At 31.1% G+C, this 27,049-nt stretch overlaps 1 protein-coding gene across 7 annotated transcripts in view; it reads left to right on the top strand.

Moving 5' to 3' along the window:
- The window catches only part of LOC126769437 (disheveled-associated activator of morphogenesis 1), a 121,083-nt gene that overhangs the window by 24,875 nt on the left and 69,159 nt on the right, over positions 1 to 27,049 (top strand). For 4 of the 7 annotated variants that reach the window (XM_050488236.1, XM_050488233.1, XM_050488234.1 and 1 more), the window contains exon 1: positions 20,688 to 20,853. The exons of 1 other annotated variant lie outside the window; for it this stretch is intronic. The gene's annotated coding sequence lies outside the window, so the exon portion shown is untranslated. Of the gene's footprint in view, positions 1 to 20,686; positions 20,854 to 27,049 lie in introns of those variants that run through there. 2 more of the 7 variants (XM_050488239.1, XM_050488235.1) reach the window with 2 other exon arrangements.

Below are 27,049 nucleotides of genomic sequence, written 5' to 3'. Positions count from 1 at the left end.
CATCGTTTCTATTTTAATTGTATAACGATTTAGATGTCTTTGTGTTTCAATTGCAATAAAAAAAAAAATAATAATCAACTCAATTCAGTAAATCCTTTTTGCCAATGTATTTATTATATTCTCTGATAATAACCAAGGCGATCTTGCTCAATGGAGATTAGCTAATTGCGCAGGACATATAGTATGTGTTTAATCACAAGGACATTCTCTATCTCTTTCACTATTACAGTCAATGAAACGGAAAATCCGACAAGGCCAGAAAGGCGTACGACCAACGTGATTAAAGCGTTTTTCGAGGCACGAGAATATAAGCTCTGACAATTTCAATAACTTCGGGTTGCTACTGAAGAATTTTTTGATGACAAAACGTAATAACTTTTATTGGTCCGACCCGGAAATTGAACTCAAGCCTCGGGAGCTTCAGCAATATAAGCTATTATAGAGTGTGATTGAAATTCTATTATACTACTATTAATGTTCAGTTTGTTTGTTTTTGTGACGTTCTTTCCTCCTCTTCAATCCTCTGAATCGAATATAGTAAAAAATAAAGCTGTTTATTATGCGATTACGAGGCGGATGAAATTGGCTTCGGGCATACTTACAGATACATACGAACTGACGTAATCAAATACAGTATCAAAGCCTCAAGACCTCAGAACGTGGATATTAAGTTGAAATTATCATGAAACAGTTATACATAGCATGACTTTGAATATCACGTCTCCATGGACGCACCATACGTAGCACATTGTGCTTAAATATAAACGTACATAACTAATAATACGTTCTAACTAATAATGTAAATTCGATAGTACGTTTGTTTATTTTTGTGTGCTTGTTTGCTACGCTTTCACGTTTAAACTATTGAACCGATCATCATGAAATTTTGCATAAACGTTATTACGGGTACAGAAAACGATATAGGGAACCCAATCTAACCTCCCCCTAACACGCGGGCGAAGCCGCAGGCAGAAACGATTTTTGAATATAGTAGCGAATTGTATACAACTCATCTTTTGATTTTTACAAGCGACGTTTGGTTTATATTTATCGTCTTTTTAAAAATGTAACAGCGTATCGTTTTATTTTTAATCTGCACGAGAAACACGATGTAAATCACTTTGAACGGGTTTATGACCTATGTCTGGATAATAAAATATTTTATTGTAATATATTTCATATGTATATTATATATATATTAAGATGAAGAGTTTTTTGTTTTCTTGAATGCTCTAATCTCAGTATCTACCAGTTCAGATATATTGAGAAAGGTCACGTTATAACATATGAGGGTAGAGGAATATTGTTTAACGCGGGTAAAAAGTTATGTAAGTGTATACAGGTTAATTCTTATTTGTATTTGATGACACAGATAGTTAAAAATGATCGTTTATCTTTCGTAAATAATTTGTAATGTTTTTCAAAACCAACGCAATAGATTTCCGTTTATGAAAATATATGTTTCAAAAATGTAATCTTTAATCATAATCGTTATATTATGTATTTGTATTTTCGAATTTATTAGTTAACGCACACTTTTAAAAGGATGAAGTTCAATTTATTTGATGTATAAAATCGTTTATAAAATAAATGAATACATATTAATTAATATTTACTAATAAAAATTGCGGAAAAGTTGTGTGTTTGGATTTATGTAATGAAATGAATAGAAGACGATTACGTCGCCGAATAGGAAATAAATTCGTTTTTATTTATTTATAAATAAAAAATAAAATTGTTATATTTTAGCATGGCATGTAACACCTAGTTTTTATTACTTATACAATTCATGATTAGGATTTCCTTGCTGATTTGCAGATCATTTGGTAGAGCGGAACGAACAATCGCTCCAGGGCGTGGTGGTTAGGGACGCCGAGATGCTAATGACAATTTCGCGGTGACTTATGGTTGACTACATGCGAGTTTATTTTTTAACCATGTGTGTCTTCCGGTTTTACTTGCCTGAAATTTGTTTTATACATAATATATATAAAAAATCATTGAAACCTTATTATATTAACGTACAAAACAACTATTTTAATCTTATCCTAAGGGAATTCTGAAAAGTCCTGTAATTAGTTATAGTAATTATTAACTACCTACTTATATTGTAATAATTAAATGAGCAATTCTTGTATATATATTGATACAGATACAGACAAGTCGTTCCAGTTTACACAGACAGTTATTTTGAAATCAAAGACTTTATTTCAATTAATTATATCGATAAGGTGATAAGGAGACGTAATTGTATCGGACCATGGCGGGGAGCCAAGAGGCTTTGAGCCATCTCACTGTACTTGAACAGTGTTGATTCCCAAAGTCAAATCGTAGAGTTAAAATTAAACCCCTCCTGTCCAGTATGTATCAATAGATACAGATCAATAAACGCTTAATGATTGTGTGATATATTAATTAATATGACGGAATAGTTTATTGAGCTTTATACACGTTTTAGATGCACGACTGGCGCACGCTTGAATTTATGAGTAAGTTTTCTTGTATAAATAAATGAATCGATTAATTTATTTTTAATGAATATTAAAATTTGTGAAGGTAAATTGTTAATATGAATTATATGATCGTCATAGTTTTGTTTTATTATTATAAAGCTGCATTTGAATTAGTTTTAAAAATTATAGTTATGAAATCGAGGGGAAATGGGAGGGGTAACGGGAATGGTAACTTTCTATGAACCCGTAAAAAGTCGGGTCGGGCTGTTTGTGTAGTATATTTTAAATAATGTGGGACCTTCATGAATGTCACTACTTTATTTATATTTTTACATTTTATCCAGTTCCATATATTTTGATTTACAAATTTAAAGTCATGTTTTTCGATAATTTAAATGATACAACCAAAATGTGGCCAGGCATTTTAATTATGGGTTACCTTTTTTCAGAAAACTCTAACATTTAAAGTAAACAAATAAATTTTAATTTATTGTGTTTTGTTTTACTTTTATTTCGTCCTTTGTGGTTATTATTATGTGATAAAAATCTCAACAAATGCTTCGTAATAATCAATGATACTGAATGGCTTGTTTTTGTTTTGTTATGTACTTCGTTATATATATATTTTTTTTATAGAATAGGAAGGCGGACGAGCATATGGGCCACCTGATGGGAAGTGGTCACCAAACGCCCTTAGACATTGGTATTGTAAGAAATGTCAACCATCGCTTATACAGCCAATGCGCCACCAACCTTGGGAACTAAGATTTTATGTCCCTTGTGCCTGTAATTACACTGGCTCACTCACCCTTCAAACCGGAACACAACAATAACAAGTACTGCTGTTTTGCGGTAGAATATCTGATGAGTGGGTGGTACCTACCCAGACGAGCTTGCACAAAGCTCTACCACCAGTAAAGGCACTATTACACTATTATTACAGGCACAAGGGACATAACATCTTAGTTCCCAAGGTTGGTGGCACATTGGTGATGTAAGCGATGGTTAACATTTCTTACAATGCCAATGTCTATGGGCGTTGGTAACCCCTTATCATCAGGTGGCCCATATTCTCGTCTGCCTTCCTATTCTATAAAAAAAATAAATAAATTATAATCTCGTATACTTATTTACTGTATATATATGGTATTATATACAATATACGTCTATTTATCTATATATTATTGTTTGATCGGATATATTCTGTTCAGATACGACAGAACACGTTTACTCAACTGATTGACGATATCCAACGTTAATTAATCCAACACATTACAAAGCCTTGAGGCCTGTAGGCTATTGTAACTAATTTGTTAAACATTTGATTAACATATATTTGAATATGTTGCTAAGTACATGTGATATTGAATATTTAAATTTGTTAAACGGTCACGCCTTATCGCGCATTTGATTCCACACTTGCGATTATACAATTAAATAATATTTATTATTTATATATGCGAAAGTGAGTTTGTTTTTTTATTTGTTCCACTTCACGTCTTACTACTCAAAAGATTATCCTGAAATTTTGTATACACGTTGTCAGGGGTACAAAAGAGGGTATAGGGTACTAATATGTTGCAACGTGGACATTTGCGGGCGGAGACTAGTTAAATATATGAATATTTTAGTTTATATGTTGCCGATGCTATATTTTATTGTGTAAAATAGCCTCGGCTAGCTTTTAAGGCCGAATAATATCTTGAGGTTGTGGATTTGAAATATATCGGGTCATTAAAATTTTGTTAGGTTTTTTGTGCGGATATTTTTAGTCGCAGCTTTGAGTTTGTAAGGTTGCAGTGTTTACACTCCCGTGCCTCAAAAGACACGTAATGCGTTTGGTCTTGCGTATGTACTCTCTCCGGTCGTGTCGGATTGCCGACCCATTGGATAAGAGAGTAATCATAATTTAAAAATTGAAAAAAAAAATATTTTTAAATATTATAATTAACTTTAAGAAATATTAGATGCATGTTATGATTGCACATAAAAAGAAATCCAATTATCATATTGTGTTAACTATCATATATATCATATTTGTAATACTATTGTCATTTATGTTGGATATTCTTCAAATATATAAATAGATAATGAAAATATATATGTAAATAGATAATGAAAGAATCACACTTAAGTGGTATAATATCTTCTATCCAGTTGATTAGTCTTTATAGAGATGAAGTGCCCTGACAGATATGGACCAGGAGAACATAATCATTATATTGTGTTATTTACTTATATATAAAGTAACAGCCTGTGCATGTCCCACTACTTCGGCTTCTTCTCCTTTTTTGAAGAGAATATTTGAAGCTTATTCCACCACGCTGCTCCAATGCGGGTTGGTGGAATACACATGTGGCAGAATTTCAGTGAAATTAGACACATGCAGGTTTCCTAACGATGTTTTCCTTCACCGTCAAGTACGAGATGTATTATAAACATAAATTAAGCACATGAAAATTCAGTGGTGCTTGCCCGGGTTTGAACTCACGATCATCGGTTAAGATTCACGAGTTCTAACGACTAGGCCATCTCGGCTCTCATATACTTATATATATGTAGTGTGATATTTTACTTTGTATAATATACTCGTCTGTTTTTAATGTGAAATTTTATTTTGAGTCATTAGTGTGATCAAAAGCTATTAGTGGCAGTGAAATCATTTTCGAAGAAACGGCGTCTAGTTTATGTATGAAAAAAATTGGTTACGATAAAAAAAATAACTCAATCTGGACGTATTTTATCTATTGAAATAATTACAGTTAATTAGTAAGAAATAAATGATCCTATGGAGTATATATATTTATAAATGACGTTACGTAAAATAATTTTCAGTAAGTCAGTAATAGCTTGTGAATGTCCCACTAATGGGCTAAGGCCTCCTCGCCCTTTTTGAGGAGAAGGCTTGGAGTTTATTCCACCACGTTGCTCCAATGCGGGTTGGTGGTTTCTTCACGATGTTTTCCTTCACCGTCAAGCACGAGATGAATTATAAACACAAATTTAGCACATGAAAATTCAGTGGTGCTTGCCTGGGTTTGAACCAACGATCATCGGTTAAGATTCACGCGTTCTTACCACTAGGCCATCTCAGCTTCTTGCTTTTCGGTCGACATTTTTAAAGAATTTTAATTTTTTAACCAATCGGTGATCTCTTTTTGTTTTTATTTTATTCTTATTAGAAATATTTTAAAATATATACGAGACAAATTTAATGTATTAATGAGTGATGATTATGAAATTATTAATGTTATTATATACATTAAATTTGTCGTAGTGGATAGATTTATTTACCATATCGTAATTATAGATGCAAGATAGGTAATTATCGAGTTGTTGCAGACGTTTGAGTCGCCATGATAATTATAAAGTTGGTCATTAATGAAACTGATTTACGCTCTAGACATTCATAAACGTCCGATGTGTATTTACACTGAAATAGCTAGGTAATATTTATGTTTGAAATTGTTCGCAATTCTTTAGAAAGTTAATTTAAGGAAATCATTTTGTTTCACATATTAATAATGGTTAAGATCCTTAAGAAAAAGTTTTTATTCAGTGTTTATGCTCTCGGGCTTCGGTAAACAGCCGTTTATACTGCGTCTGATCTCTTTCGGCCGTGTCGTAAAGGCACGGGCAAGCACCGCTTAATTTTCATGTGCTCAATTTGTGTCTATAATAAACTTGTATTATTCTAAAAGTGGTAAGAACGCGTGAATTTTAACCGATGATCGTGGGTTCAAACCCGGGAAAGCATCACTAATTTTCATGTGCTTAATTTCTATTTAGAATTCATCTCGTGCTTGAAGGTGAAGAAAAACATCGTGAGGAAACCTGCATGTGTCTAATTTCACTGAAATTTTACCACATGTGTATTCCACCATTGGAGCAGCGTGGTGGAATAAGCTCCAAACCTTCTCCTCAAAAAAAGGGAGAGGAGGCCTTAGCCCAGCAGTGGGACATTCACAGGCTGTTACGGTTTTCTGAAAAGGATAGGAGGCCCTAGCTAAGCAGTGCAACATTAGCAAACTTTATGTATTTAGGTTTTGTTGTCATTTTACAGCATTATATGAAAATGTACAGCTACCAGCGGTTAAGAATGTAGATTTTACCGAGAAGAACCGGCAAGAAACTCAGCAGTGACTATTTTCCATCGATAACATTACAATCGTGTCATCAGGTCAACTCGAACTTTCTACACTTAACACTTGATGCAAGTCAGTCCATCGAAGTACGTCGTGGGTGTCCAAGTTTAAATTCATAACTCATCTTTCGCCGTAAATTGTAAATTATTAATGGAAAACGGTGATTTGTTAATTTTTATGATGGTTAATTGGTTATAGCTGTCTTTAGTGCTTTTAAGCGATGCTTTAATATTTAATTGTCACTAATTCAATAATGTTCTCTTCATACACATATCTAATATATTTTACAATGTGCCAGCGAATATAAAGTCAGATAGTTATTTGTGTTCTTTTTTAAAACAAGTCATTTTCACTTCTGGTCTGTAAGAAAATATATTCTTGGTGGTAGTGCTTTGTGCAAACCCCTCTGGGTAGCAAATATCCACTCATATTATATTCTACCGCCAAGCAGCAACATTTAGTATTGTGTTTTGAAGGTTGAACGACCAAGTTTAATTACAGGCTTATGGGGCATAACATCTAGTTTTCAAGGTTGGTGCTCATTGACGTTGGTAATATTTCTTATAATTCTAAGGGGCAGTGATGATCTACGAACGTTTATGTATAACTTTTTTCTTTGAGCACCATGATTGATAATGCTTTATACATGGGGTCCAGTATAGCTCGCATATGGTCCAAATTTATTTAGCAGTGGGCATAGTTAAGTTTTTAATTATTTTTTTACTAAGCCGTTAGCATTCAAGCATGTATTGCTGTGTTGGGAATTGAAGGCTGAGTAAATAAGGGCACAGCTTCATATGGGTACAAGGGATATAAAATCTCAATCTGATACACCACGGTTGACAGCGTATCGGATATAAAGAGTGGTATAATATATTTTGCAGTCATCTCGTATTAGGTCAGCTATTTGCTCGACTTATTAAAATGAAATTACGATTTTAAAATACAAGTATTGGTTAGTTTCTTAGTTTGCCTTGATACCTAAATGAACGTGAATGCTTGTCTTAACGTTTTTTTATTAATTTAATATATAGTTATGTTAAACTATATATAAAGTATTCGTTACAAATAACTCTTTATCGTGATCATTATAATAGTCTTTTCAACCTCTCATTATCTAGATTTTTATACGCTCTCTTTAGCGAAGGACACTTGTCAGTTTGTTAATTTTTAGTAAAAAAAAGTTTTGCTTGATTGTTATTTAAAAAAGTAAAGCATGTCTACAATATTATTATACTTTAATAAAATTATTATAATTTTATTATATGTATCATATAATAATATATTAAAAGTTATATAAAATATATTTTTTAATTTTAATTGATTGTTTTATTTTATAAATAATTATTTTTATTTCTTTTTAGGAAAAGTTAAAAACATTATTATGTATAAAATTTCGTCTTAAATGTATTATTATTGTAGCGAGAGTACCGAATTTCATATATATATATTTTATTACACATTGAAAGTGAAGGTATAAAAAAAGTGAATTTTATATCTGTAATAAAATTAATTTGATTTGATGATGTGTCTGGACAAAAATTTAACCTTATGAACCTCCGTGATTCGCGTTGATTGTTTTACGATATTTTTCGTAATATAAAAGAAAGTTAACTTTTTTATGTACAAAAGTATAAATTTAAAAACTCCCGTATAAAATCGCATAAATTTAAAATGAATCGAATATATTATTATTATTATTTTTAGTATGACAAAATTTTTATATGTAAAAGTTTAAAAAAACATTTAAAAAATCTCGCTTTTGTTTAACCAATCGCATGATACATAGAGTATATACCTATATTACAATAGTATACCTTTGCATCGCTGATTTAATTATTTGGAAATGTATTAAATTTTATAAATATTAAAAATTAATGATTACTCCAATTAACAATTAATAAGGTTTGCAAAATTCAAATACTGGTGTTTTTTTGGGAATATAATATGATTGTCATTACTGGATTATGATCCACTTTAATTAATTATTTAAAGTTAATTTAATTTTATATGAACAAATATTATTAAAAGATACAAAGGGCAAAATATCTATTTATAATATTATTTTTCCTGTGCCCAAATGGCGTGTCACGATAATTATATCCAGGTATAAGATATAGAGCTTACCCACCTTAGATTAACTTTGTTAATTGTACCAGGGTACCATAAGTTATGAAGAGGGTAGTCAAAATATTTTACTTACATATTGAATGTACACAATGAAGTTTTTCGTTAGCTGAACGTCTTCTATTCGATTTCTGCTGTCTGCGTACAATAATTATCGATACAGTATCATGACATATATACCTTGATACATGTGATAAAATTGTTGTGTTCCGTTATATGTAACGAACGCAGTGCTCATCTTTGATTCCCACTGGAATATATTACCATCTGTTTAATCTATTGAGCTTATGAATGGATATAATAAGCTGTTTTTAGCTTATTAGAAATGAGTGCTAGCGTTTTTTATTCATTTGTCTGTAATCTTTAAATACTATTCGGATATTTTTAACTTGATCTATCAATCAATTTAAATCTCAAGTTAGGAAAAGAGATTAATAAATAAAGTTTATTACTAAATAAAATCAATGGTGGAGTTAATTCATGCATGATATATAACATTTGATTGTATATAATTATGATTATATATATTATATGATTAATGAAAACAAGTAATTACTGAATTTCTTGATTATAATTCTTGAAGAAATACTGAATCGATTATCTTTAAATTTAATTTATATACTATATATAAAACGTTGAATCAAAAGTATATTAGGATATTTATGATTTTTATTTCATTTTCTGTTACGGCTTCATCGGCATTTGTGTGTGTAATGTATGTTTATATAGTTAAGTAAATAATAAAACAATGAAAGGTTTTGTTACAGACTTGGTTTTCTGATACAATATATTAGTTATCTCCGAAAGCGGCGAAACGATTTGTCTTTCATTCGTCACCTACTAATAGGATGCGATGCTTGTCGTGTATCTGTTGATTTATTTATCATCGCTCCCATTAAACTTGTGTTTTTTTTTCAAATTATTTTAATAAAAAGGGGAATAGATTTGAGCCGAGATCTCTCAGTGGTTAGAAGACGTGAATCTTAACAAAGATGACGGGTTCAAACTCGGGCAAGTACCACTGAATTTTCATGCGCTTAGATTGTTTTTATGTTTCGCCTTGTGCTCGACGGTATGGGAAAACATTGTGAGAAAACCTTCATGCGTCGAGTGATAATCTGTTACATGTCATTCTACCAACCCACATTGTATTAAATTCTTCTCCTTAAAAGTGTTGGACGCTGTAGCCCAGCAATGGGACCTTAACATGCTGTTTGTTTTTATTTTAAATAGGTATTTGCATAATATTTTCATATCTTATAATAAAATAAAAAAGAGTCTATGTCTATTCCACGAGATAATTGAACTACATAACAAATTTCATTTAATCAGTATTTCAATCTCGATATCGTAACAAATATTTAAATACACAAATAATGTAAGACATATTATGATAAAAATGCCTATACGTTTGTAGTACTTGTGCACATTTAATTGTCTCTTGCTCCAGAACGACGGTTCATTTAACGGTGTCATGTTTACACAACGAGTCGTAACATCTGTCTCCGCACTGGAAAAAAAAGCATTTCTTATTTACACGTACCAGATATAGAACGCGGAAGCTGAGGAAAGAGAGATTCCAAATTAAAATGTATATTTGGGTTCGAGGCGCATTCGTTTAAAAGAGAGTTCGGAAATTCATTCGCTACTTTAAAAGGGTGAACGGTTTTGGCTTTTATGCTCATTTGGATGTTAAATGTTATGTAACAAGTTGTTGCGATATAGGAATTATTGATTTCGGTTTTAAATTTGAGTGATTATTAATTTCAATAAGAAACTGTCAAAAAACGAAGTGCTTTCTTCCGTGGTAAGGACGATTTTCTAGTCAATTAACAATGGGTTTACAGTTTCTGTAGAGCTGTATTCTGTATGAAAAACTGAAAACGATGCAGAACACGATCGTGAAATGTTAGAAGGTTATTTGCGACATTTCTGTAATAAATATAACATTTAAAGGATACACGCATCAGAATAGCGTGTCACCGTATGTCGGTTTTCAACATTTTACGAGTGTGATAGGAAGTGACTTTGTACAGAATAGCACTGCTGGCCTGGATGCTCAAGCGTTGCTCTGCTTGCTATTGTTGCGTGCATGTTGCGCAATGCTCTGTTTAGGGTTGAATTGGATAAGCTGTAGAAATAATTTATTTAGGAATAGCATGAAGAAAGAGCGAATTTAGTATCTGGTAAAATAAAATTATAAGATAGACTTTTAAGTCGAGACAAATATTCCCAGCAAACTTTTGATTTCCTTAGTTTTCTAAGCAACCTCTATACCAGAAATGTTATTTAAAACTTTTGACTATGATAAGCGTGGAGTTATATAGTATGAAGTATATAATTAAAATAGTTATGTAATTTAATTGTTAGAAAAACGTAACAATTGGGTTTTTTTTATTTTTAAATTGTTGTCTAATTTAATAAAGTATGTTTTTATCTGGTTTGGCTGTTTGGTTTGTTATGGAAGACCCATAGTGATAATTTTTCGGTCTGGAATGGTGACCCGTTTTACAAATATTTATATATAGGTTACAGTGATGGTAATAACTTCGGTGGTTTTATGCAATCACGCATAATTTTGGTATCTTTTTGGTGATTGTGATCACCACTGTCATTATAAACATTGGTAATGTAGGAAATCTTAAACATCTCGTCGCCACCACCCTTGAGACCTAAGATGTTATGTCCTTTGTGCCTGTAATTACACTATCTCTCACACGCTCCGAACGCGGTAGAATATGTGACGAATAGGTGGTACCTAGCCAGATGTGGTGGCACAAAGCACAACTCACTAAGTAGTTTCTGGACTAACAAAGATCGTGTGCATACGTGTGTGGACTGGTCACCTATCTTTACTCAGCAGATTATGTTTCCAATTCCATTTGCGGTTTATCGTAGTTATAACGGAGACATAAAGGCTTGTTAATATTTGCGGTGGATAATATACCTTAGGAATTTCTATGCAATTTTTATGGTTGTAAGTTATAGTTTATTTCTTTCTTAGATTAAATACTTCTATGTTATCGAATCAATTATCTAAAGATGGACTGATGTAAAAAGTAGGAAGTGATGCCAATGACGTAGAATTTTAATGCACGAACATGTCATAAGCGCGTGTAGAAATGATAAGTAGCAAAATATTCATAATTATCTTATATAATATTTTTATTATGTAGTTTTGGCGCCAAATCATTAATGTATTATCACTAGTTTTAAGCAATGATCCAATGAAAACTACATATCTTAATATAAATATAACTATACACATTCTATATACACAGTATACAGTGTTTTTAAAAATTAATGTAGTACAACGTACTCATGATACTTAGATTATTGGAAAAAGTATGAAAAGTGTTTATCCAAAATTTGTTCATCTTCGAATTGTAATTTACTTGTCGGATTTTCTTTAACTTTATTTTGCTATCATTCTTGAACTCTCTTAAATATATTTTTTATCATATATTTTATTGCTAAACAAAAAGAGAATAAATCGCGCGACGTTTTATCGGAACTTTGGAAGTAAAACGAAAGTGGATATATTTATTAAGAATTGTTTGCACTGCGTATTATTGCAGATCTCGCATGGAATATGTACATAAATCTAAGGTAAAGTTTTTTTACTTCTTATTCTAATCGATGGAATACGCTAAATGAACACAACGGTACTTAAATATACATGAAGGTATGATTATATTTATGAATATGAATAAACATTTTTCAATACTCCGTTGTCGTCTATATTGGCATTCCCAGAAAAACAAGTTTAGTTTTAAATTGGGACCATAATGGTTTTCGTGACTCCGATATTATTTTCCAATTATTCTTGGTCCCACGGTTAAATAGCTCTTAAAACCGTATTATAACATGTAAATATACTCGCTTCGGGCACGTTCTTCAGTTATTTTCGATAATTCGAGAACACGGCTGTGGCATATTGATCGCGTTATGATATTTGGTTCAATAACGAGTTCTTGTATTGTTTTCTCATGCTCTTCATTGCAAAGAAAGATGGGAAGATGTTGATGTGGTTCCATATATTACTTGATGGTTGATGATGATTATGCAATATCTATTTATTTTTCAAATCAGGTTAAGCAAGGGAATAAATTGTTTCATTTGTTATCAGACGACTAATAAAATAAAATAGTTGAATAATTTTTGAAATATTTATAATGAAAGTGAAATGGTATTCAATATTGAGATTTTTTTTTATTAATATTGTTTAGAAAAAGTCACATCACGCTTGTTAGTTATCTATTCATACTATACGAATCAATTACACCTAATGCATTATCATGAGTAATATTTTCAATTGAAATGCCGCAACGAAGTAATCATTACTTTGTGGCGTTGCATGTCTGGTAACAAGAGCACTACCCATATAGGCTTCAATTAGGTTGGTTTCACGCTCAGTCTGTCCTCTTATGCATACAATGGCTAGATGTGCCTAGGTTTTTCTAGTTTAAAAATTAGGATTCAAGATTTGAATTTCGAATATGTATGTTTATTTTATATGACAGGTAAACGGACAAAAGTCTCGACTGATGGAATGTGACTACCACCGCTCATGAACACCTGCAACGGCTTACAGGTGCCGGCCTTTAAGTAATGAGTAAAACCTTTTTTTGATGTTTCCAAATATGAATTCAATTTTTTTTTTAATTTTTAGCATCAATATTTTTTTGGCACGTTTAAGTTGTAAGCAATATTTTTAATAGTTTGTATTTTTGTCATATTTGTTTATATCGCATCTTATGATTTTATCCGCGAGGTCTGATTATGTTAAACAAATTTTTCTTAAAATTAGAATTTATGTAACTTGAATAAGCATTAAGAGGATAGGTTTATATTATTCCGATTAAATGTTTTTAATTTTATACTTTTTGCCAAAAGTCCGATTATATAAAGGTAAAAAAAGAAATTGCCAAAAATAATACTTTTGGATTTTACACATCATATTTTTAATGATTTATAAATAGCACGCTAACATATGAATTATATGGCGTATATAATGTCGTCTAGTTTAAATCTATTGCGGAATGACAACGAAACGAATGCGTCGAATTAACAAGTTAAAGTCATTATCAAAATCGGTGCACCTGCAACGGGAAACTTGATAAATAAGGAAGTATAGTTTCCTTTAATGTTATTTCCAATAATAACATGCGTTTGTTATTAGCGAAACACTTCCAGTTACGAAGTTTTATAATGTAATACGTACATATGTAGCTTGCATTCTTTAAAACCATAGCGACGCTGTCGAAACTATGTTCATGGAGTTTGAAGAACGCCATTGTTCACGGAGATGCGGAATTATTTCGAAACGTCTGGAGATGATTTAAAAAAAAAGATTTTACTTTAAGATATATTATGTAAGTAAGAAATTTTTATGAATACTCTTTATGTAATTTCATGGTGTGATAAAAAGTATGATCGTGTTTATAACCTGAATATATGATAAAATAAAAAAAATCAATGCTGGTTTTGTTTATCTATGTTTTCTCATAAAGCTCACCCGATTGAGTTACCATTGTATACATGACGGAATTACCGTGAAGCCTTCTGATGAAGTGCCATCAACGTATGACAAGTAGTAATAGTATCCGATATACACGTATATTTTAAATAGGAACATCCCAAAAGTAGTAACAACCTGTGAATGTGTCATTGCTGGACTAAGTCCTGGGCTTATTTTACCGCGTTTCTCCAATGCGGACTGGTCGATACACATTTGACAGAATTTCAGTGAAATTAGACACATGCAGTTTTCCTTACGAAGTTTTCCTTTGCCGCCGATCACGATAGGAATTATAAAGCCAATAATTACTTACAGGCACTAAAAATATTTGTAAAAAAAATACAGAATCCCATCACAGAATAATATTTCATCAAAATCTGTCATCTCATCATGATCATAAAGATCATCAAATCAAAAGTTATCAAAATAAATATAATATACATTTAAATAGTTATTTGGCTTAAATATATTGAAAAGTCCTTTACGAATACATTTGTATTCATACGGTGATTAGAAATTGATACTTTAGGTAGGTATCATCCAATACAACGTATAATTTACTGCATTATCCATTTTGTTTTTTTAGAACATGTAAAATGCATTTAAAAAATTAGCATAAATCGCTCTTTCGCCCTTGTCAATTAAAATCAAGGGTAAAAGGGATTGTGTCGGTGTTCGTTGTGTTTTTATTATATTGATATAGTGGATTTTGTTCGAAGAGATAAAGCAGGTATAGCGACAAAACATTATCATATGTAAAACCTATAAATATTAATCAAGAAGTCTTGCAGATAGTGTTAAAGTCTTATACGACATAATTGTACCTACTCACACTCTAGCTGCTTACATTGGACACTTTCACTGTAGTGATTGGGGATGAGAGTGAGGCGCGTTTTTTTGGGTATGAACTAACTGCATACATCAGTCATTTGTCAGGATAGGTATTATATAATTATCTTAGTCAATAGATTTAAAAAACATAAATATTGTTTTTATTTTATTTTTACACCACCAGTACATAAGTTATTTAAATATTCTTTAAATATATTCATACTATAAAATAGTTAAACAGAGAACCCGTATAATAACGCATTTTATCGCTGTCCTCGAAGTTCTACAATAATTTTCTACCAATATGCAAGAAAGTATCTCTGATAACCTATGTAAATTTATGATTTTACATAGAAATTTACTACACATAAAAAAAAAATTCAATTGAAGATTTACTGAGCACTTTATGAAGCCGACTTAATAGCACTTTATGAAGCAATATTTCCATGTTAATTTCAAGTCATGGTCACGAACTCATCCACCCTCCGTTTGAAATCACAATCCGTGTAATGTCTTTGACCTGAAATCTATAAGAGATAGTTAAGAATGTAAAAGGTTTTACTTTTATTTAATTGACTCGCTGTCTGGTCAACCTTTGCTTTTCAGGTTTTTGTCATGGTTTCTATGAAAACGTGTTCCAACAATACCCGTTGGAACAGGTGCTTGTGAATTGATTGAAATGTTGATGTTATCGCTTCATAGTTTGTTGTACCGGTGAAAGTATTTCGTTTATGATGTAAGTGTTGATTTTAAAGTTGTTTTTTATGTTAAATGCCATTAAATCGATTGATTTATAATCCAACATATGAATATTCAACCACTTTTCGCAATGGTTTTTATTTCACTTGAAATTATTGCTTTTCAAATATCGAATAGTATTTCTTAACGATTATTCCACGAAATCCATTAGTGACTGGGTCTTGTAAATGTTTGGCTTTAGAGGCGAAGCATCTTGGGCTTGTATGATAAGGTATCACTTAGATGTGCTTATCCTAATTTTTCCAGTTCAGTTAAATTTATTGAAGTACTGCAAAGTGAACAGCAAATTGCGAAGCCTGGTCGCGTTACACTTTGCTGACTTCTTAGTGATATTGAACTGTTATTTACATTTCATCTGGTGATCACCTAGTTACTAAGAAACCATTTAATCTGTATTATCATTCATGTCAAGGTATTGTGGTATGATTTTTCCTTGCCTACACATTTACATAGTAATAACGATTTATTTTATATTTATTTGATATTTTTGTTCTGAAATATAAGCTAAGCAGGCATTTTTTGTCTTGAAAACTTTAGGTATTTTAAGTGAATAGTAAAGTAAATAGGATCGTACGCAATTCCTTAACTTATAGCTTATATATACATAACAACTGTAAATATGGCTATATTTTTCGATATAAAAACAACTAACGAATGGGAAAGGGTCGAAAGATTGTGTGTATCTTAACCGATTATAGTGGGTTCAAAGCCGGGCAAGCACCACTGAATTTTCATGTGCTTAATTTGTGATTATAATTCATCTCGTGCTTGACAGTGAAGGAAACATCGTTAGAAACCTGCATATGTCAAATTCTGCCACATGTGTATCCAACCCACATTGGAGCAGCATGGTGGAATAAGCTCCAAAACCTTTTCCTTAAAAAGGGAGATGAGGCCCCAGCAGCGGGACATTCATAGGATGTTACTTTATTGTTATTATCTCGCTAACAGATTATTAATAAACATCTTAATACATACAAAACAAGAATTATTCAAATTGTATTCAAATATAAATCGTCAGGCAATGCTCATACAAGCAAGACAATAGCACAGCAACACAATAACAATTAATTAAATTAATCTAGAAACCGAGCCTAATGAAGTTATTTATTTCCATTGCAAAACGGCTGCCACTCCACGTGAATCGTAATCGTAATGAAGGCTGATCTTAAATGTTTCGTTTTGAAATAGATGCGATGTGATGTTTTGATTGTATCATTGTTGTTTGAAAAGAGGCCATACAAATAGACTGTTTGATGTCTTGCTGTATTATTCTTTATAATTTAAACAAATATTAAGATGATGTTGTACTGTGGTGACAGTATTTTTGTCAAACTATGTATAGTTTGATTTCTATTCGGGTCAAATATTCGTTAAAATTGTGGCGGTTTATAAGTTTCTTGTAAGTTTATTTAGCATTAAGAATTTATTAATACTTTAATAATGATATATCAATATACTTATTTAAAATTATCAATACAGTTTGATAAATTTATTCAATAATAGGCATAACATTGGATGTATGTATAACGTTCGCATGTATTTATTATGTAGCATGCATGGGAGATATTACAGAATGACACTTTTTATATATTATCAAATAAACTAATTCTAAAACGTTGATAGTTTTATAATATTTGTAAGATGACGTTTCATAAGTTCTTGTTCTCAAAAGCGCTTTGTTTATTTCAACTAAGTATATTTTTTACTTAGGCTGATATAATTTTGAGTACATATTGTATTGTTTGGTCTTTAATAAGTTGTGTAAACGATGGAGATGAAACAAGATCTCCCTTGTTTCATCTCCATCCGAAACAACGGAGATCTTGTTTCATTCATATTTTAATCCCTCTATTGATTCGGGAGTAAGCAGTATTATCTATTCGTTAAAAATCTATGTAGTGATTCGTGGTTGGGAGATAGATGCATCTCTTGTATAAAAATCGAAATTTGGTGTACTGACGGACACAAATAAAAATCAATGTTATAGTGATAATAAAAATGACAACATTATCTAAAAGCTAATACGATATGTTTGTCTTTCGAGCGTTGTTTCAATTTGCATGCGCAGGATGCTTATCTAGCTAATAAGTTTAACCTTTAATTACTGGTGGTAGGGCTTTGTGCAAGCTCGTCTGGGTAGGTACAACCCACTCATCAGATATTCTACCGCAAAACAGCAATACTTGATATTGTTGTGTTCCGGTTTGAAGGGTGAGTGAGCCAGTGTAATTACAGGCACAAGGGACATAAAATCTTAGTTCCCAAGGTTGGTGGCGCATTGGATATGTAAGCGATGGTTGACATTTCTTACAATGCTAATGTCTAAGAGCGTTGGTGACCACTTACCATCAGGTGGCCCATATGCTCGTCCGCCTTCCTATTCTATAAAAAAAAAAAACCTATTGTCTTATTTTTTTTATAACTCCATTACATAAGGTAAACTAAACGTATAAGAAAATGTGAATAGTGTTTATGTTAGAAACAGAGTAAGAGAAAAGTTTGGATTTACATAAAAATGATTGGTCTATAAGTATTAATATCTCATTTTGTTTTTATAAAGGAGCTAAAAAGGATAAAAAATATGTTTTTCTGTCAAATAACTTTAGTTGAAGTCAAGATAAAACGAAATCATCAACAATAGATCATATTTTAAATAGCGTATGTCTTTTTTTATTAAATAAGTAGACGGACGTGCAAATGGGCCACCTGATGGTAAGTGGTCACCATCGCTAAAAGACATTGGTTCTGTAAAAAATATTAACCTTTTCTTATACTTTGGGAACTAGGACATTATGTCCCTTGTTCCGGTAATTACACTGGCTTACTTTTCAAACCGGAATACAACAATATTTATATTATTAACAGTATTGCTATTTATCGGTAGAAAATCTTATGAGAGGATGGTATCTACTCTATTTATTGCACAAACTACACTTTAAACTTTCTCGATGTAATATATGTATATTATACACTATATATCAAATATAGGAGCTCCCAGACAGCTTGGGACTGCGACAGGTGCATCGTCTGTCGAAATGTCAGTCAGAATAATAAAAAAAGCAATGATCGCGCTCCCAAATAAAATATATAAAAAAGTCTTAATTTCTCCTCTGGATTGAAAAAAAAAACCCGCTGAACGTCAGGTTTTCTTAGTTGGATTTCATTTCCAAACCGGTTGATATTATATTGATATTAATAATAAAGAAATGTATATTATATTACTTTCCATTCTCAGAGGTATTCATGTGCATATAAGTGTGTTACAAATGATCATATTAATTGTTTTTTATTTAACATTTAGATATGAATACTAAATAATATATTTTGGTAATAATAAGCAAACTTTTATAAATAAATAATTGTTATTATGCGTATTCTATGGCGTTGGAACTTGCTTGAAGGTATCTGGCATAGTAACATTAACGTACATTAGATAGAGTGCGAGAGGCTATGGATATTTAAAAAAAAAATGATGTGTATTTAGTTAACTATTAACTAAAAGAACATTGAAGAAACTTCCGATGCTACGTAGAACAATGACCGTGAACGTTATCAGAAAATATGATGTCTGTATTACGTTTATCTTGATTGAAAGTCATATTATCTGCTTATATCCCAAAATAAACAAAGTTACACGCGGTAACGGTTTGTATACCTGATTTAAATATTGTTACTGTTATTATATTAGTCCAGTTCCTCAATACTAGTGTGTTATGAAAAATACTAATTAATTTAACATCAAAATAAATATTACTTATAAATATTTATTATAAGTGGATTATAAATAGACAATGCTGTGTCTTTTTCTTTCCAATGTCAAATCAATGATGTAAGAAAGAGCGAAAACAATGTTTAACTAAACAGCCGCTAAGTAATGTTTACTAAGTAAGATGTTAATACAAGTAAAGCCATTGTAGAAATTATCAATGAATATCTGAACTAAAAATAAATTTTTTCTTTACTAAGTACACAAAAGTCTGTAAATGTTTAACTTCTGGGTAACCCTTTCGTCTTGAGATTTAATTACACATGTGTCGGAGTTTCAATACAACATGTACATGTTTTATGCATGCATGAATTATAAAAAATAAATATATGGAAATTCAGCGTTGATTGAGCGTATTTGAATTCGCACACTTTGGTTAAGATTCTCGTGATCTAACCAATATGCTATCTCGATTCAGTCAAAATCTAACATAGCATAATAATTAACCTGATATAAAATTAGCATTTATTTCGTATTAAGTAATTACTTTTTTTTTGATGTTCGTTAAACCAGACTGCTATGAACTAGGAAAACAAATAACGTCCGGTTATTTTATATATTTTTTTAATTTGCTCATTGTTTGTACAAGTTTTTATTGTAATTTGTAGCATAATAATTTATACTATAGGAGTCGAAATAATATATGTAGGTTTTTTATGTGTATTGAATTTATAATTTTTTCAACCGCATGCTAAACCAAAACAATGAACACAAGACGCTTCTCGTCTTTCAGTCGTCTTATTTAAAGTCTAAGTCAGGCTTTGTTTCGTTTCTACTGAAATATAACACTCACTAAGAGTATTTAACACGGATTACATTAAGTAGGATAATCAGCGTAATATAAACCTTTACCAGTTTCGATTGTAATAAAAATAAAGCGTTTCTTTCTTCCACAGGTAATTACTGAATTAACATTCAATCAACAATGTCAATAAAATTAAAAGATCGGAACCCGGTAAGGTAAGCAATGATTGTTTTCTAACTTTTCTCTGGCATACAGCGACATCGCTACCTACTTGGAACTGCATACACCGCTGCCTAGACGCGTATCGCCCATCGCCCACTCGCCGCAAAGCCTCTTGCTCCCTCAGTCACCTGCCGCGTACTGTCCGAGTCGCGCGTTCACACGATGAAAGGCACACTAACGAACGATTCGATCGAATCAAAAATTTAACCGCGAAATTGTGAGGTGCAAGTGATTTGTGACATTTCTTTTCGAGGTCTCGATTTTTCTTAAATAATGTCCAGGTAATTATTAGACCCTTTGAAACAAAGGATCTTCGGTGTTTTATTTTTTGAAATATGAATATACTTTTAAGGCTTCGATTATGAATGAAAATATGAATTTAACCTAGAAAAAAGTTTCCGATCAAGTTTCGAGCCGGCGACCTTTGTGTGAAACAAATGAGAAAAGTGTCGCGATTAATGTTTATCATTACTTTGCATAGCTGGCTTCGATCTTGATACTTGTTTATTTATTTATGCATTAACCAGTGTATCTGTGATTATAATTTTACGTACTTTCTCAATTGATTTCAATATATATTAAAATTTGCGCCATTTCGATCCATATCAGTCGTATATTATAAGTTTTTATTGCACTATAAAATAAATAGTTTTTATATAGTTTGTTCATTCTATACCACAGATTCAAAATATCACATTTTTGTTTTAAGTTCGGCAAATCCTCACACATGATGGCAATTACAAATAATAAAAACAATAGAAAATAAACACAATAAAAGTTATCGCTTTTGAACATGTAATTTTTTATATTAAAAAGGAAAATATAAGCTTTTGTTCAAAATTTAATTTTACGAACTCGTTGACCTTTGTAATTTTTTTTAACATGATTTAAATGACAAGATCCCTTCGTTTACCTCAGAAAATTGTTAAATGACAGAACGACTTGTGGTGGTGACGTTGTACATTTTAAAAAGGTTTTATTCAAAAGTCAGTTCATGGAAATAATAATAATAATTGCACCGTGATTTATATTCCATTTTTGAAATAAATGACTGTTATTTGCGCTTGGAACATTCTGGTGACCTACTCCAGGAATTAACATGGTATGAATTCAATTTAGATTTGATAGATTTATTATATTTGTTAATTGTATTCATTAATTATTATAATTAAATTGAATATTATTGTTTTTAATTATTTAATGTTATATTTTTATTATTTAAAACGTTAAATGTAGGTAGAATTTAAAAATAATAAAATAACATTTTCTTCGTATGCTGACTTAATTAGTTATTTAAAGTAGTTTTAAATTTTGCTTTTAATTTTTTCGAATGTACTTATTTATTCATTTTATTTAATTTGAATTAAACTTTAGCTTGAGAATTGTTTCGTATCATTAATGCATTGTTCTTGGTTTTTTATACATTTATAATTTGTACATTAACCGATTCAAAAGGTTAGTAAGATAAGGTCGCATTCGTATGCACTAAGCTAATATTTAATCAAACGATCCGTGCAATTTTCTGTGAAGAAATAAAGTTATATACTTATATATATACTCAAGGGAAATGTAATTAACGTGCATAATAACAGAAATTAATTTATATATTTGTAAGTAGAAAATTAAAATTATTATATGAAATGTTCTGTGTAATAGAGGTAAAGTTTAAATGCTCAGGCAATATAATAAAATCTATAAGTATTTTGTCAAAACATACGCAATATCATATGCGATACGATTACGATCGTATACATATATACCCGCAAATATAATTTATTTGACGTAATAATCTTGCATTGGTTTCCTAATTGTGTAGGTACGTGACGCAAATTACTGTTAGTACTTTTTTTTATTTTTTTGAAAATGGTGTCCGTAATCCATTCATGTGGTCTATTATCTCGTTCCGAAATGAAACGGGTTGCGTCACATTCGTGAGATACATGCAACATTGCAATTTTACTCTTCATTTACACGTCAGTTCCTACATTATAACCGTTTTGTCACAATTTGTACCACAGACGTTCTGATTGCTCCATTATTTCGCTTTATGATTTATGCGCTTCATAAGATTGCGTAGTCTTTGTAATATTACAGATTCTAATATAATGTATTAATACTTTTGAAATGTTTATGTACTATGTATTTGCATTTCGATTTTGTATTTAAAATGTGATTAGAGCATTTTGAACTAGTTCCACTTAACAGAATTAAGTTGTTTTTGAAAAGTTTTTTTTTTAATTTATTTTATATAAATATATATAATATTTTGCCATAAATAAGTTTGTTTTTTATTAAATTAATTTATTTTTGTAATTTTTATATGTGCTATAATTGAATTTTGATTTTGTATTGCATATTTTACAATTAAATTTTGATTCAATTCCTATTAATCTTTTGAGTTGACATTATCGCTATAAACTACATTCTTTTATTTTATTTTAATTTATTAGGCATTTATTTTATCAGTATAATTGTTTTTAACATAGGGTGTAAATATATACACGTTCATTGTTCAATGGCAAATGATGCGAGCTTAACTCCGCTCATTAGGAAAAGATCCAAGCCCTACATTGTCAGTGCGCTCACAATCGCAATTCTTAAGTGGTCCTCTCCGCTATTGATTAATTACAGTTCCCGATGGAATTGTATTTCTCAAACCGTTTGTGCCTGATGATAGCTTATTTGAGTAGGCGATAGTTACAATATCTTTGAGGAGATATTTTATCAAAATTAATTATTATTGTGGTTGGAGTAACCTACAGGTATGTCTCAAATCTCTATCAGCTTTTTTGATGATCTCTACAACCGTATAGCACGAGATGATTTTTAAACCAAATTTAAGTCAATAACCGCAACCTTCGATTAAGATCCAATATATCCATTCAGCCGTCTCGGTTCTACCACCGTTTAAATGTAGCATGTTAAGTATGTAATTGAGTATGAAATATGAAAGTAGTACGTATGATCAGCGTGTTAGCTAATTACTAAGACAATTTGTCGGATATTTCATTAGCGATAAGTTCTCTCACTTCCACGGTACACGAATAGCGATATGCAACACCGCGCTATACATTTACGAGAACAATTTAAGTGTTCGTCGGTGAGCATTCGTGTTTCTACACATAAGTTCCGGATTTATTGAAGTTTGTGATATAAAGAGATACAGGCTCGACCGGCGATGTGAAAAGATTAAAAAAATATATGTTTTGATATATGTAATTTGGAAAGATGGGAACCTTAATGATGATTCCGACTTCAAAACCTGGCAAGCATTACTAAATTTCCATTTGCTTAATTTGTTTATAATTCGTCTCGAGCTTGGCGTTGAAAATGTGCAATAGACCAGCAGTGGGGTATTTACAGAACGTTATTTTACTGTTACCTTTTGGTTTATTTAACCGTAGTTAATTTATATTGGTCTCTATGAGTTCTGTGTCAATAGAAAATGTGAAATACATTGGCCCAACATACCAAACACGACTGTTTGATGCTTCTTTGACGAAATGTAATAAAATTATCTGTATATTATAGTTAATGCGATAAAATTATATAATGTATTATATTATTATATTAATAAATAGAACGTATAAATCAACGGACCTCCCATTGAAGCTTACTAGTGCAGCTCAGTTTACAAATAAGTGGTGTAATTCAGTTACAACAACTCAGGTTTGGACATAAGGAAATTGTTCGTACCGCGAGAAATTTTTGTTGCTTCATTACGCTATTGTACAATTGTCTAAAATATTTGAATGGAGTTAATATTTTTTTAGTTTTTAATGCTGGTCTATTAGGGTTTGACTTAATTTTATAATAAATATTTGACCCGCCCGGCTCGAACATGCAATCGAATAATAATATGAATATTTATGGTTCAATTAGTTGTAATATTTCGTAGTTTTAAAGGAAACGTTAGTAATCTTAGGTGCTAGTAGTCGCGGGTTGTATAGTATCAGATAATCGACCGCTAAATAGCAATACTTTGTATTGTTGTGATCCGGTTTGAAGGGTGAAAGAAGTGTCACAACAGAAACAAGGGAGCATAGCTCCTTAGTTTCCAAGGTGACGCATTGGTGATATAAGGAACGGTTAAAATTTTCTTACAGTGCCAATGCATTCGGGCGATGGTGACCACTTGCCACCAGCTGATCCAGCCGACTTCCAATTTTATAAAAATAAAGACAGATGAAGACTTAATTATTCTATTCGAACCAGAATTAGAAATCTCTCTAAAGCGATGCTTTAAGTTCATTATTTTTCATCAATTATCTTAAAATTATGTCATAGTGAAAGCAAGTGAAGAGATTAATGTATAAAAGTTATACCTTCATGGGAACTTTGCTTAAAATATGAATTTAGTATAAAACGTGAGAACGCTGTAATGTTTATGTAACACAAAACAATGTAGAAAATAACTTTTCTTCTTTTACTACGATTTTAATAGAATAATAATAAAATAAAAATGAATGTGACGTAAATGGAATATTCTAGAAACTGTTGCAAAACTAGGCTTGTAAAGGGTAATTTTATGGTATGTAAAAATAGGAATAAGATGGTGAGAATATATTAGATGGCACGGTGATGATAATGTTCGGCTTGATACATACACTAGGCTCGTGTATCAAATGTGCTCCACGTTTCTGCCGTTTTGAAATGTTCTAGAACAGCGATTCCTAAAGCGAGTTCTGCGGCACCTACTGGTTCCGTCGATAGACACGAGGGTTACGCTATAAATCTTCATATGTAGTTCATTCGTATTAAAGAACGAATTTGAGTGATACTAAACGAGATCTGGGTTGATATTTGGAGTAAATACCCCGAAGTCACATCTTAAATTTTAGCCCTTTTGTACACGTACTGTGTGAAAACATAAAACATTCGAAAATAACAACGATCCTTAAAAAAAGAATATAGCAGTAAAATAATGAAAATTTTAAAATATTTTAATAACGAAGACTTAACGTTTTCATAAATAAATAAATGTATAAATAATTTTCAGGAGCAATTTTTATATTAATTACCACTTTCTGGGACAGTTAACGACTATAGTAATTATTATAATTATTTATGCCATTGTCTAGTGGACTGTCCCTGAAAGTGTTCATAATTTTAATTAATTTGTTTTATTCAGCTTCATATTAAAATACTTACTTGTAATACAGACATATAATAATAATAAAAAAGATATGATAAAATTACGCAAGAAATATAAATTACATAATCTTCACACAGGTTTATTAAATGAACACTATTGTTAGGATTTTTTTTATGTGAAAGCGATTCTTCAATAGTTATTAATTTGAGCACTACCAAAAAGGCATGAAATTGCACACCGTAAAAATCAATGGTCACTGATAGCAGAAATGCTATTGTTAATTTTGAACCTTAAATCAATAGCAATACAGGTGATAATGATTGAAGCTAATAGAACCACTCTCGTTTTCTTTGGAATGTAAACAAGTCGAAAGTTAGGCGCCAATGCGATTTACAGCTTAAAAAAAACAAGAAGGTATCGACGCGGTCGATATGACGGCATAATCTAATCCGTAATCCGTAACAGCCTGTGAATGTCCCACTGCTGGGCTAAAGGCCTCCTCTCCTCTTTTTGAGGAGAAGGTTTGGAGCTTATTCCACCACGCTGCTCCAATGCGGGTTGGTAGAATTCACATGTGGCAGAATTTCAGTGAAATTAGACACATGCAGGTTTCCTCACGATGTTTAACCTCACCGTAAAGCACGAGATGAATTATAATCACAAATTAAGCACATGAAAATTCAGTGGTGCTTGCCCGGGTTTGAACCCACGATCATCGGTTAAGATTCACGCGTTCTTACCACTGGGCCATCTCGGCTTGTAATAGCGCGTAATTTAATAGCGTTAGTTAATTTTAATCGTTACAAGACAATGACTCGTATAATTTTGTTTACATATTCGTAAATATCAAGTAGGTTTTAAAATAAACTATTTACTTATTATACCCTTTATTTATTATACTCTGTGCCTTAATTACAAGCTTTTGTTTAACATCACCGGTTATAGTGCGTGGTCGATTGAAAGTCGATTGAAAATTTTTCCTTCGAATCGATAGATTTGAAATTTAACACACATTTGGGACTGATGACAATACTAGGTAAATTTTTTCACCTGATTCCTTATTTAAAAACAAACTAATTATACTACTAAATGATTTTTAATTTTTATTGTAACAATATTCTTATTAGTGAAATGTGAAAATTGTTGATACTTTTTTTTTTTCTTATTTGGAGTAGTTTAATATATTGATAAACATAGTGAGCAAATGTATAAAGCTATATTATGAAGTAAATCTCGCCATAAATATTTTCTTTACAATCGGACAAAATCGATGTAGCTAATATTTATATGATATGCGAACAAATTAATATTAGTTCCGTCTATGTATCCATAGGTATAAATTTTTGCGTCGTTTTTTTATTTCTAAAATTTATACCATAACA

Source organism: Nymphalis io, chromosome 7 (genome assembly GCF_905147045.1).
Source record: "Nymphalis io chromosome 7, ilAglIoxx1.1, whole genome shotgun sequence".
Taxonomy (NCBI): domain Eukaryota; kingdom Metazoa; phylum Arthropoda; class Insecta; order Lepidoptera; family Nymphalidae; genus Nymphalis; species Nymphalis io.
The sequence above is the reverse complement of the archived record's forward strand: the minus strand, read 5'-3'. Positions and strand labels throughout refer to the sequence as shown.